This window comes from Pomacea canaliculata, linkage group LG6 (genome assembly GCF_003073045.1).
Source record: "Pomacea canaliculata isolate SZHN2017 linkage group LG6, ASM307304v1, whole genome shotgun sequence".
In the NCBI taxonomy this organism is placed as follows: Eukaryota; Metazoa; Mollusca; class Gastropoda; order Architaenioglossa; family Ampullariidae; genus Pomacea; species Pomacea canaliculata.
The window spans coordinates 21,520,963-21,534,280 of NC_037595.1; the positions used below are offsets into that span (position 1 = coordinate 21,520,963).

At 46.0% G+C, this 13,318-nt stretch overlaps 1 protein-coding gene across 4 annotated transcripts in view; it reads left to right on the plus strand.

Annotated features, from left to right (window-relative positions):
• LOC112566249 (transmembrane protein 135-like) overlaps positions 1 to 13,318 on the plus strand; it is an 85,317-nt gene that overhangs the window by 37,789 nt on the left and 34,210 nt on the right. The gene's annotated exons all lie outside the window — the stretch shown is intronic.

A 13,318-nucleotide genomic window follows, 5' to 3' on the forward strand; every position in this document is an offset into this window, starting at 1 on the left:
CGCTGGAGATAGATGACTCTTAGTAAGACCAGAAGACCCGTTTCCTTGATCCAGACGTGTGATGAATGGAGCGGCATTATGGCCGCACAAAGAAAAGAACAAAAAGATGGCAGAGCTAAAGGTGTTTATAATCCCGGCCATTATGTCCAAGATTACGGTAGGAACGTGCTGTGATTCTACCCACGATATTGAGAAATTCCTCCACTGCCTGAGTTTGAACATGGCGGCAAAATGTTTGTGCAGTTTCGCTTCTTTGACTTGTCACAATGCTACTAACTTTAGGCTGTCTAAGTGTTTATTTTAGTTACAGTCGAGAGAACACGAGGCCTTAGTCACTAATAGCTTAGTGTCCGGGTCATTTTCTTCACGTTGAAGACGTTGGACGTAATACTGGATGAAGATTATTTGTTTTGTTTTTATTTGTACAACTAAGAAAAATATTGTAGCTAAGTCTGAGATCACTGTAGCTATAAGTAGATAGCTAAGCACTACCACATTGAAAAGTGGAATTAATTTCAGTGTGACGTGTGCAGTAGATTTGTCAGTCTTCAAAAGTTGTTTGTCCAATGCAGGTTTGGGTTGGTAGTGTCTGGTTGCATGTCTGCTTCTCTACCAGCTCGTAGTTTCCAGAATAAGGGTGTTGAAAGATTTTATGCCTATGTGAATTCATTGGCTATATATATCGTCCAAATTATTTACTAAGAAAACATTTCTGTATAAATGCTGATTATTTGCTGGTTGATATAATTTTACTGCATGCGCATGCTTCTGAACAGATGCGTGGACGACACTAGTGAGGAAGAGGGCGGTAGATTAAGTGGATGGGGAGATGACACTCAGTGGCAGACGATGCTGGAGTTGTCGAGCCTGGCAGCTGCCAGCACGAAGAAGCTTCGCCTCGCCGGCAGTTTGTTTGTTGTTGCTTCCCCTGCCAGCTCTGGCCGTAGACATCCCGCACAAGCTTGCCTCGCACGTCTGCGACCCTCGCCTCGCTGTTTTTGTGACCCGCCTACCCGGCCGACTTGTTTTCCTAACCCGCGTACCCCGCCCCTTCAGCCTTCAGGCACCATGACCCCTTACCGTACCCCGTGTCCCGATGATGTTGTGTTGCCCCCCATCTGACAGGACCTCCACCGTCTGCAGTCCGGCCCCAGTACAGCTTCCGCGGAGTCCAGGAAAGTGTTTGGACCCTGATGAGTGGAAGGAGCGTGGAAGGGATGGCGGACTGAAAGACTAAAGCAAGGCGGAACGTGCCACCCGCGTTACTCCGACTGACACGCCGATGTTTGACAGCAGCCGCGCACCCCATCGCCAGGATTGTCTGGCTCGTCGCCTCCTGGAGAGACTGCGGGCATCTGGGGCTGAGGTTCCTCCTGCCTTAGCTCAGACGGAAGGCCTTGTCATCTTGGGTTAGCTCACGACAGCGAGGCTGAAGGCTGCATCCAGATGTTGGGGAACGAACGGCTGTCGTTCCTGCTGATGATTGGAGGGTTCGGCCCTGCATTCCATCCCCTTCTCCGTACCTACCTGCCTACCCAGAAGTCAGTGATTGCCGCCAGTCCAGTTTCGGATTACAGCACAAGGTCCAAGTCCATCCTGGCGCCTGGCAGGGCAATGAGTTCATGGACGACGGAGACTCCGTGACTGGAATGGTCCTTGTTTTGGTCAAAGATATGTTTGGCCTATCCGAGGTTTAGTTGGGTTCTCTTTGGCAGAAATTCTTTCTTTTTATTTTTTACTTTTCGTAACGCTTGAAAGGTTTGACAAAGGACTAAAGGGTATTCTACAAGAAAGGGTGTAAGCCGACACTTTTTTGAAGCATCATGTAATCATAAAAAGAAACTCGTGATTTATATAACTCATGATCATGCTTGTGACAAAAACAAGACGCGGACAGTATATGAAAATGGAAAAGTGAACAGTACTGACAATAAGTAAGAGAGAAAAAAAAAAAAACCAACAGAAGACGCAAAGAGGAATCCGGTGATGTGGTGTGTCGACCACTTTTTGGTGCAATTCAGATTGCTTTTAAAGCTCGGGTCGAGTCACTTTTTTTTTTTTTTTTTTTTTTTAGTGGGAGCATATTTCTTTACCTAGTGACCACCATCAGCGAAATAACGATTCGCATTTTCAGCAGTGCTGGGAATTTTGCTCATTTTATTCTTTGTTTCTGCTGTCAAATCCTTGTGACCTTTGCATTGATGGCAAACAGTCGACAACAAAAGACTGGCTTCAAACAATCGACAACAAGCAGAAAGCATATTTTCCCCAGAGAACAATATGAATAAGAACAGAGTTGCAGTAGGTACCATGGGTGTGTGTGTGTACATGCAACTGTTCGTTTGGTTTTCTTCCTCCGTCCAGTCCGAGGAAGCTTATGATCAGAGCTAATTAAACAGAAGTTGGACGGTTTGGGGCTTTTTTCTCATTTTCCTGATAGACTACAAGTCTTGCATGTCTTTGGTAATCGGGACTATTCTCGCAGGTGAGACATAGGAGACTGAGGTTCCAGCCAATCACAGATAACGACACAGAATAGTCCGGTGACAAACTCTGCATTTGTCTCTTGAAAGAAGTTTCTTTGTTGCGATGACTTCACAGTTTTTTTTTACATGGGATGAGATGATGAGGTTAAGCATTTTCATTCAAAAGACAGCAGAGAGTATTTCCCTCGTTACATTTCTCGTTCTCTGTACCTGTGTGTACACGCGTGGACCGGGGAAGGGAGGGGGAGCTTGTGAACGCACATCCACAGGCAGAAACGCACAAAAACAGCTTTTTATTGATAGAGGATGTGTTTTTATTTGCTCTTCATTGAAAACAAAATCGTGATGAAAGCAGCAAATTAGTGGCTGTCACTTCCACCAGCAGAGGGCTGCCATTGCATGACAAATAGTGCAGAAAACCTCGGACACTCGCTAATGGCTTCGCACCAATCGTGCACTTCGCTTTTCCTCCCAGCCGCATGCAGCTGCCTCGTCGCCAGTCCACTCCGGGCCCTTTAAGGCCTCGATGCTTGGAAAGCATTTTACTCGTCCTTCAACTGACGGAAGATCAGCCGGGATTTAAACAAAGAAAGTTTCAAAACACAGTTATACTTCAATTTGGGGAGGTTTGAATTGGAGGGGTATTGCTTGAGGTGTGCCGATTATGAAATTGAAATGATGGGAGTCATTGGATGGCGGTGTCGGGTACATCTTAGCTGTTAGGGAATTTTGGGGATCGAGCAAGAATTTGGAAGGTCTGGGAAATCGAAGCACTGTTTAGAAACAAACTACGATTAGGTTGGAGAGAGCAAGGAAAGACGAAGACGGGTGCAGCATGACGGGGGAAGGCCAGCAGACGACTGCTGCCGTGGTAGCTGCAACACCACAGCAGCAGCAGCAGCGGCGGTGTCGCAGGAAAAGGGGCGGCAGGGGTACGCGTCCGGCGCCGTCGCGTGCGGCGCTGCAGAGGCTGCACGGCGGTCGAGTCGACAGATGATGGGATGCCATTTATCGCGTCGATAATTGCTCGGCGTATCACCTTCATGAACTGCGTACTTCAGTCAGGCACTTCCAGCCCCTGCTGTATCCCTCGTCCTCTCCTTGCAGCCTCTTCCCCTCTATCTCTGTCTCGCTCTGTTCTGCTATGATGTTTTGTTAGTTGACATTGTGAGACGCGAACATGTAACAACTGATGTGGACAACTTCTGCCAAAGATAGGTATATGGAGTTCCTTAACAAAGGTTGGAAGGTGAGACAGAAGTACAATCCTAGGATACACAGTTTGTCAAATGTGGACGTCTTCGTGTTGTTGTTTTGTTGTTGTTTTTTGTTGTTGTTTGTTTGTTTGTTTTTTTGTTTTGTTTTTTCTTTTTGTTTTTTTTCTTTTTTTTTTGTTTTTTTTTTGTTTGTTTTTATTTGTTTTTTTTGTTTTGTTTTTTTTTTGGTTGTTTGTTTTCTTTTTCTTCTTTTTTTTTGGTTTTTTGTTTGTTTGTTTGTTTGCCCCGACTTTACTGTTTAGGGTTTTTGTCGAAACTTCACACTTCATAACTTTTTTTCATATTATAACTCTGACATCACACGTGTATAAATTACTTACCTGTATGCCATGTAGTCGCATCTTTTCCTCTTTTAATTACTGTCGTGTTCTTCCGTTGTATTGTAAATTTATAAATATTTCACTATATTTTTCATTGTTATTTCAGAGAAAGAAATATAAGCATGAGCGAACGATTTAGTGAGTCCATGTTTTGCCTGTATTGTTTGCCAATGGCGTTTTAGCACTTATATAAGAAAATGGATATTTCCACGTGTAAGCCCCATAAGTTGCGCGTGCGTTGCCCCTCGGGTAAAACCGTTCTCAGCGGAACTAGCTATATAACGGGTCCGTGCAGTCATATCGGTTTTTATGGAAGAATGCAAGAGCTGGGTTGTTGAGGCACTTTAGACATTCTGTCTGCCATCATGTTGGTTGTGTGCGGGGGGGAGGCAGTGCAGTCACTAGCGCACCCCGAGTGTTTGGTGTTGGGGAGGAAACTCGATACGTCATTTCCGCTCACCAGAAACTTTCGCCCGCCTGTATGTCCTGGGACTGAATTTCACTCGCCATTTGCACCCGCCTGCGACTCCCGTGTCAAATCACGGTGTGCAAAGAAATGTTGTAAACCGAGCTGCCTCGGGCTTTTATGGGTATGATGGTGCACTGCTTTTAAATCTCCAGTCCAGTCTCATTTTCTCATATTTTTTTTTCATATTTTCTTCTTTTGTTGTTATCGGTGTGAGGGTGTGTGGAGGTGACATTATCATCGTCATCCATTTCTGTTGAAAAATGGTGGGGATAATTATATCTATGTGGTGATGAGATGTTAATAAATATATCTGCATATATATATGGGTTGAAGCGTGTATATAATAAATATAAATAAAATTTATTATGTTTTAGGGTTTAGTATTAAACATGGTCTGGATCGGAAAACAGATTTGCATAACTCTCTCTCCCTTCCTCTCTCTCTCACACTGAATGATTATTGGCATGTTCATATTCCGGGTATCAGAATAAAGCAGTGGAAATTATTAATTTTTTAACGAATTCGCTGGCTGTGTTAATTAGTCGGTTATTCTGTAGTGTGATGAGAGCGTGGCTGGCGGCTGACCTGCCCGCGTGGACCAGCTTGCGGAGGCCGGGTGCGGGCCCCGATGCAGTGGGCCAGCGAGCCGGAGGCAGGGCCCGCCAAAGGAAGCAAGGATGAAAGGAGGGCTGATGACTGCGCGTGAGGGGTTAATGTCTGCGCAACCTTTGGTCACGGGATGAGTCTGCGGAATTGAATAGACTCTTGTCACCGCCCTCCGTCCACGGCCGGCACTTAAAGTCTTGCCATCATCTTCTCGGGCTGATGGATGGAAATGATGTGCGAGTTATGTTCGTTCTTTCCCCTCCCCTCTCTCGTCTTTCTCTTTCTGCTTCCCTTGTCGACTCTCCCTCTTTTTCTCTTATTTTTTTTCTTGTGCTTGTATCCGTGTGTGTTGTGGGCGTGTATGCGTGGATGGGTTGGGTATGCGCATACATTTATGTAAAAATTAAAAAAAAAATTCTTAAACTTTCAGCTGTTGGGGTGTGAGGTATTAGAGATCGTCATCTTATTTAAAGAGATCGTGCTTATTTCGTGACCAATTTTTTTTTTAAATTTGTGAGAGCATCGTCCAACACATTTCTCTTGCTGCTTTTTTTCTTCTAGTGTTTAAGGGGTTTAACACCTGGGACTAGCATGAGGTTTAGGGGCAATTGCCATGGCTGTGTGCCTCCTACCACTGACTTTGTGCTATAACCACCCGGCTACGTGCGTGTATGTAGAAAGGTAGTTTGGTTGGTAAGTACATATATAAATATATGTTTGTGCATGCTGTGTGCATCCACCAGAAAGAGAGAGAGAAATATTCCGCGGCTTTCTCAACTCTTGACATTCTGTGCTTGTTATCGCTATTTTCCTCATCATCATTCCTCCTGACTCTTCCACAAGGTCTTCCGGTTCTCTTGATTCATTCTTGTCTCGCTTCCTGTTTCGTTCTCGTGTCCCCCTTACCCAAACACCACCATCCCTTCCTCGCCCCCCCCTCTCCTCCACTCACTTCCTCTTGACTTTCTTCTGCCCTCTGCTGGCCACTCGTTTGCCCGAGTCTTTGTTGGCTTACGAATTTACATGATTGTGTTTCTGTGAATGAATCGGGAGGAAGAGAAAGGCAAGTTTCCTTCTGGCATGCGGTGGGCCTATGTAATAATCTCCCTTGCCGTGCAGGCGAATACCATTTTCCACGATGTCGCCAAGGGACAGCACTCGGTAGCCCGGATTGCAGCGGCCGATCCATACACGTTGACAGTGTGGAAAACTAACGGTCGAGCCACAGCGTCCAACAAAAAAATAAAATTATTAAAGAAAAAAGAAAAAAGGACTGCCGTCCACTTGCCAGGCCGCGTAGAAGATGATTGGCTGCTCCATATTTTGAGCTCCGTGACGTGACCGATAAGAACTATTTAGAATTCAAATCTTCCGAGGGCTGCACCGGGGAGCCACTCCAGTGCGCATGCGCTGATCGCTGTGGTTGTAAATCATGGCCAGTAATAAGGATTTGGCATTATAGAAGATTTCAAGAATTCCCCCCCCCCACTTCCAGTTTATTTGAATGAAGGCGAAGGAAAGTTCTAGGAAAATGCATTATGGATGATGTGTGACTTTTCTAGTGCATTTGAACAGAAAGGTCCACGGCGAGTCCATGTGCTTTTGGGAATATTATATTACGCTTAGTCACGTGACTACTTGTCTAAAATTCATTACTATTAACAAATTATAGTGGACATAATTGATGTTTTATGTGAGATGTAGCTGACTGATTAACCTTAGCCATCCAGCGATTGTCTGATGATGTATGTACCCAGCCTCCTGTATTAGTCTGTAGACTAGACTATAGTGAAGGATCAACTGGTAGATAGAAAAAGCCTGCCGGAGCCGTAGCTGTGCTCGGAATAACAGGGAAGGCTTTGAAGGTTACAAAAAGTAATAATATCCGCAGGACCGACTGCTCGAGACTTTCAAGAGCAGGTTGTCCAACACGAACATTTATTTGTGTGTAACAAGTATTCGCAGAGGCGATGGCGGTGGCGCGCCTGTGATCACATGGATTAACATAATCAGGACGATGGCTTCATCTAAATAATCGTCTTTACGATCTCTCGACCCGAGGTCGTCTAGTCTTCGCGCCCCGCAATCCTTGCGCACGAGGAAAGGATCCCTGAGGACGTCACAGAATTTTTCAGGCAACGGATTCGCACGAAGACAACAGATGACATCTGACAGAAGCGAGCACCCAAGGAGGCAAACCATCGACACATTCCACCTTCAGTCGAGAAGCAAGTGTTTGTGTGTTAGTGTGCGCGTGCGCCTACTCTCGAGGTCTGCTGTGACTCCACTGATTCAATTGGCTGGGCGACTGTTTCCACGGTGCAGTGAGCATGTACTGCCGAGCTGGGGTCGTCAATTAGATTGAACCGAGTCAGATGGGGGACAGGACCAAACTACCGTACAATCGCAGAATAGAAAATTGTAGGCGGTCTACTGCTGACAGGAAAGAAGCATACACACAGATGCAGAGAGAGAGGAAACATCCACAAACTAATCATATAAAAGTAAAAGCAGCGGTTGATACGATGTTTGTGTGTGCTCGCGCGTGGGTTATTCAAAGGCAATGTTTCTCTATCCTAAATAAATTTTGAAAGTTTTTTAATGTTAAAAATGTATACTGTGCATGGCTGCTCTCACCAACCCGGAAAAGGGAAAAAGGCAAATTTCAAGATGTGAATACTCTTTTTGGTCACACACATTGGTCACTGGTATGGAGCTAGACCAATCACAATGAATCGAAAGTGAGCTGCCAGCGATGTCCAGTCCTGAAGTCAAAGACCTTCTGCAGGAACCTCTTCTTATCTTTTCAGCTCTGTTGGGGACCAGACTTCTGTTTCTCTTCGTGACCGCTGACCAGTCACGTGTTGTGTTGCGTGTTCAAAACGGCTTCTGAAGTCTGAAAAGCAGGCGTCAAGTGTTTAATTAAAACATCAGCGAGGACAATCTTCAGAACTCATCGATCACACATTATCAATATCCGGTGTTTGATGACGTTCGTGAGTTCGCGCGGAGAAACAATCACTTCTGCTTCACGAGAGCAAACAAAGTGATGTGATTGAAGCGAGCTGCAAGTGTACACACTTAATAGCAAGGCTTGACTTAAAAAAATAATGTTATTAGTTTTTTTTGTGTTTTGCTAATTACGTGGAGGGACAGGAATGGAAGAGACGGAGAGCTTTGAGGTGATGTGTGCAGGTGAACTCCATCACAGCTATGGATGTGTAGGTGCATGCCACCATGTTGTTACTGATGCAAGTGATTTCTGTCCTGCTACTCTGTTGTCTATTTTATTTTTTTTTTAATTTTTGACCTTAATTTACGGTATCAAAACTCTCGTCTTAATAAAGCTAATGTTCGGGCTTTTTCATAAAGGTGAGAAGAGGAACAAGTTGGTGTGGAACCTCCACAAAAGTGTTAGGTTTTCCTTTCCTTGTTCAGAGGAACTCGCTCCCAAAGGCCTGCGAGACCCTCTCAGCCCCCAACTTCTCTCTACCCCATCCCCACCCGGTCGTGTTCCATGGTGAACGACGTGTGCAGCGCCAGACTCGTAGGCTTGTCTACAAACAGACCTAGCCCCCACCTACCCCTATATCTCTCTCTCTCGCCTGGCGAGTACCCCGCCCTGATCTCAACAGCCGCGGGTTGTCAGGGGAGCGTTTGGCCCAAAGTTTATCTTCAGGCCGCGGGTTCCTCTCCTCCTAGTGGCCGCCAGCTGCGGTTACCATCATCGTCAGGTCGTGGTGCAGGCTCTGGTGTAGCAGCTTGTTGATGGCGGCGCTGACAGACAACAGCAACACCGCGGCCGCGCGCACACGAGGTGACGTGGCTGGCGCTGAGTGACAGCCCGCTGTTGTTGGGGTGCGTTTACAGGTGAAAGTAGTTTTGTCTTTGCTGGCTCCTCTTTTGCTCGGCGAAACTTACCTGTACATGTACCTGGAGTTGGAACTTGAAGTCGTTTCCTCAGTGAAAGCTTGTTTTCGTTGTTTCAAGGCAGTGGCATACACTGCGGACACTGCTTTATGTTTCTCTACCTCCAAGGTATCTTTGCCACCGCTTTCATCAACTCTAGGGGTAAAAGAACTTGTACGGGGTCTCCACACCCTTTAATATCTTTGCAAATAAGATGCTTGACCTGGAGCTTTCCATGTTCCTCGGTGCAAAGACTTCCCTAGAGCTCCTGGAGGTCCCGGCATTTCCTACTTTTTTTTTCCATCGATAGTCGATCTCCTCATCGCTGTCGTCGTCATCATTGCCCTTTATTATTTTAACTCTTATAAAATGGTTATAGGTCTCATTGGTTCGTGGCATTAGTGGCGACAAACCACTCTATGCTTGATCCGCTATTTCTAGGGTACTGGAGTTCAAACCTCACCTTACTCAACCATTACCTTCTCTAACACAAGCTGCCATTGTTGCATGAACAGGAGTATTCCACCCATCCACCCCGCACATTACCGGCTCGAGGCGGGTTTTGAATTCATGACCTTTAGCTCGTCAGTCGAGCGCACTAACTGCTCTTATCACCGAGAGTTCTGCCGAAACCACTGATGTGATTGGCTGCGAACATAAACACCGGGAATATTGACTCTCAAGTGGGGAGCAGGGAATTGCTACAAACTGACACTTGAATAACTCCCACGGTAGTGAAAAGAATTTCGTTAACTTCGTTTGGTGAAGCAAGGTGTCATGCGATGTCGTGTAGTTAGTTTTTCTTTCATTGGGTGTGGGCGAGCGGGTGGCTGCGATTCACGAACACCTGGACACGTGAAAGCCATTGACGAAGGTGTTTTGCTGTAGGCATCCGGCCTTTGTATGGGGCCTGCTGCGACTTATAGAGTGTTTCAGACGACATATCTTTGAACATAAAATAGCTACCCCGAGTGTAGAGACTAAATTGAGAGAGAAGAGAAGGGTGTGAACTATTGCTGTTGCTGCGTTGTATGACTGGACAAACCTCACAACATGTTTCCTTTAATCTTGAAAAAGCGACAGACTGGAACAGATTTAAGCTTGCCTTCAAAGGTCCTGCAGACGTGTTGTACCCGGGCTTCCAGTTGTCGTTGATGTTGAGATGTGGTAATGAGAGAGATGCTGGCGGTGATGGTGAGGAAAATGGAAAGAGGTTTGTGCTTTGTTCTCAAACTGAAAAGAAGGATGACGCCATTTTGTCTTCCCCAACAAATGTTTCGACAGTGACTAGGTGTTCTCCTGTTGAGGAGGTATAAACAGCTGCTTGTAGTTTATGATGCCACACACAACATGTAAAGTGTCGGGGCACTGACTGTTGAGACTCGTGGCACTTAACGACGACAGCACTGCACTTCCTTTAATGAAAAAACATGAAACAATGAAAAAAAACAATGAAAAAACATGAAACAATGAAAAAAAAAGAAAAAAGAAAAAACACGAAAAGCTCCAAATTGAATTTCTAACTAGGTTTTTTCCTATTCCCTCCCCTCCCCAACCACCACGCCACCAACTGTTCACAGCACAGAATCCAAGATGTTAGTACACAAGTTACAAAAGTCATCTGGTGCACTAAACTGTAAATGGACCTGGAGACGAGAATCTCTGAGAAGAAGGGAAAGATGTAAATTTGCTGTGTCCATTAGGAATGGAATCCCTGGTCCCATGGATGGGATGGACGGAAGCACATTGTATTTCCATGGTACCACAGTCGATACAGCTGACATTCATCAACTTTCTCCATCTATTGTATGTGAAAGTAGCAGGAATTATAGAACAAAAGCCGAAAAGTTCTTTGTCCATGTTGTTAACTACCAGTGGGATCATGGACGTCCGTGGGATGGGACGGGATGGATAAATGGGACGGGATGGGACAGGCATAAATTGCATGGGATGGGATGGCATGACAACAAATTGTGAAATAACTGCCCGTTGCCGCCTCAAGAACTCCAGGTGCTGAGGTATTGTGGGAGAGTTTGAGGTGCAGGTACTACAGTCTGTAGGCAGCCAGACACCTTCACTCGACACTTGAGAACAGTTCCAAAACTTCCCTCTTCCTTGTGAACACCCAGTGTGAGTATCGATGGTCTGTTGCGATTGGGGCAGCGCTAAAGTCATCGCCAGCAGGCCAGTGCTGACTGGAGTAAAACATTTCGTATCATTATTACTGGAAATTAAAATCGTACATAATAAGACGCACTTAAATGTAGACGAAATCCGGTATTGTGTATGTGTGTAAATCTCGGTGACTACCTGCCGCTTGTCGCTCAAGGAATGATGGTTGTCACAGCTGTCAGTGACCAACTTCTGTCAGCTGTAACCTCTGCTGTCAGTTCTGATGTCTACTCTAAATTATCTCACAGCTGTTAGTCGTAGACATGTGTCAGTTATTATAATGTCATTCTTGACCCTTGACCCTCGACCGCTGTGAGCATTCAACTTCCAGGTCAAAAGAAAAAAAAAACCTCCACGCGATTAGATATCCTTTGTATGACGATTTTGTTTTAAAATTATTTTTTAATTCATCGTTGGAGTCTTAGCTCATACTTCCCCCGGAATGCATGCTGCAGCGCTTGCGGTGTTGTTATCGCGCATCTCGCTGTCCACGTCAACCGGAGGGCCTGCACACGCAACATTCTCCTGGCGGCCGCTGACTAGGCCGCACTTATCAGCCACCTGCTGACAATGGTAGGAGTAAACAAACGACACACGAGGCCGCGTGTCGAGGGCCTCTGTTTGTTTACTGACCGACGCAAACCACACTCAGGCAGGTCCGTCAACACGGACCAGCGGGCGACAGAACGCACGGCTGTTTGCTCAGCGCTTGGCACTTAAGCGTGTGGGAGGGGCTCAGTTCTACCTTTTTTTAAAAAAAAAATTTTGTGGATGTTTGTTTGTGGGAGGGGCAGCATGTTCTCGTTTCTGTCTTTACAGACGAGGCATCAGCGGGCGAAGAAAAGCTGTCAGGTGGGAGGGAGGCAGGAGAAGGTGTTGGTGAAGGGGGGATCGGGGGAGCGAGAGTGACCCAAGCGCACCTGGGATAATCTTTACCTGTCAGACGTCACGTTGTTTGCTCTTCCACTTCTGTCTGAAGCCTCGAGCCTCGTGTTTTGCCAGCAGCTTGTCATATATAGTCTGTATACCAGGCTTTACCTTTACTCCCCCTTTCCCCGTTACCCACCATCCCCTCCATCCCATCTCCCCCTTCTTGTTGCCAGCGCCATGACACAGTGGGGAACGTAATCATAGCGGCGTTGTCTTCGTAACCGGACGAGTTTGTAGCGGAGGAGCCGACGGAAATTAATTTTTGACAGGTAGACGAGTGCTTAATGCAAGAGGCACCGCGACAGAGACAGAGAGGGGAGGCAAGATCGCGAGACGCTCGTGAAAGCTAAAAGGGAGCTAACCCCGAATTTAATGTAGTTTGCAAAACTTATGTCAGAGCCTGGACCGATGCACTTTCTGTTTATTCAGATTTGAAAGGAGGAAGAGACATGCGTGGGAGTTGCACCTCTTGAACGCACACCAGCGTCGACCGTTCATGCACGTTACCTCCCTTTAATGTTTAGCAACGTCGGCGCCCTGGGGCCGGGTGCACAGTCGCGCTTTTAATATTTTGTAAACATTTTAGCTGACTGCTAGGGTTAGCATCTGTCTAACATGACCGTCTCGTTACAACAGAGGGAGGGGAAAAAAAGAGGGGGTGGTAATGGTGGGAACGGTACACACAGCTGTTATGAACGATAACTCTTACCCACGTCTTCTTCGTAGTCCTCTTTGAGGACAGTAATATTGATGACTTTGTCCTGCTTGGCCCTGGACAAGGATACGTGGGATATCGGACACCACATCGTCATCAGCCCACTATCATAGATTGTGGCTATACCAGCATCCTCCAGGCGTTTCATTGCTTATGGGCAAAGCGGAAAGTCGTTTAAGGGCGAAAGACTGAACTCCTAAGTGCAAAACTGTGTTAAACGGTCATTTCCAAGCTCTTTGCTGTGTCCTGCCCGTGTCAGAAACTGAAGAGATATTCGCAGGGAGACAAATCGGCACAGCTTTGTCTTAGCTCAGAATGGGATAACAGTTTTGGAATATCGAAATCCTATAAAATATTTCACAGTTGTCATTTCTATCGGCTGAAAATAATACAATTTATAATTATACAATTTCTTATTAGCCGCTAGAATTTTA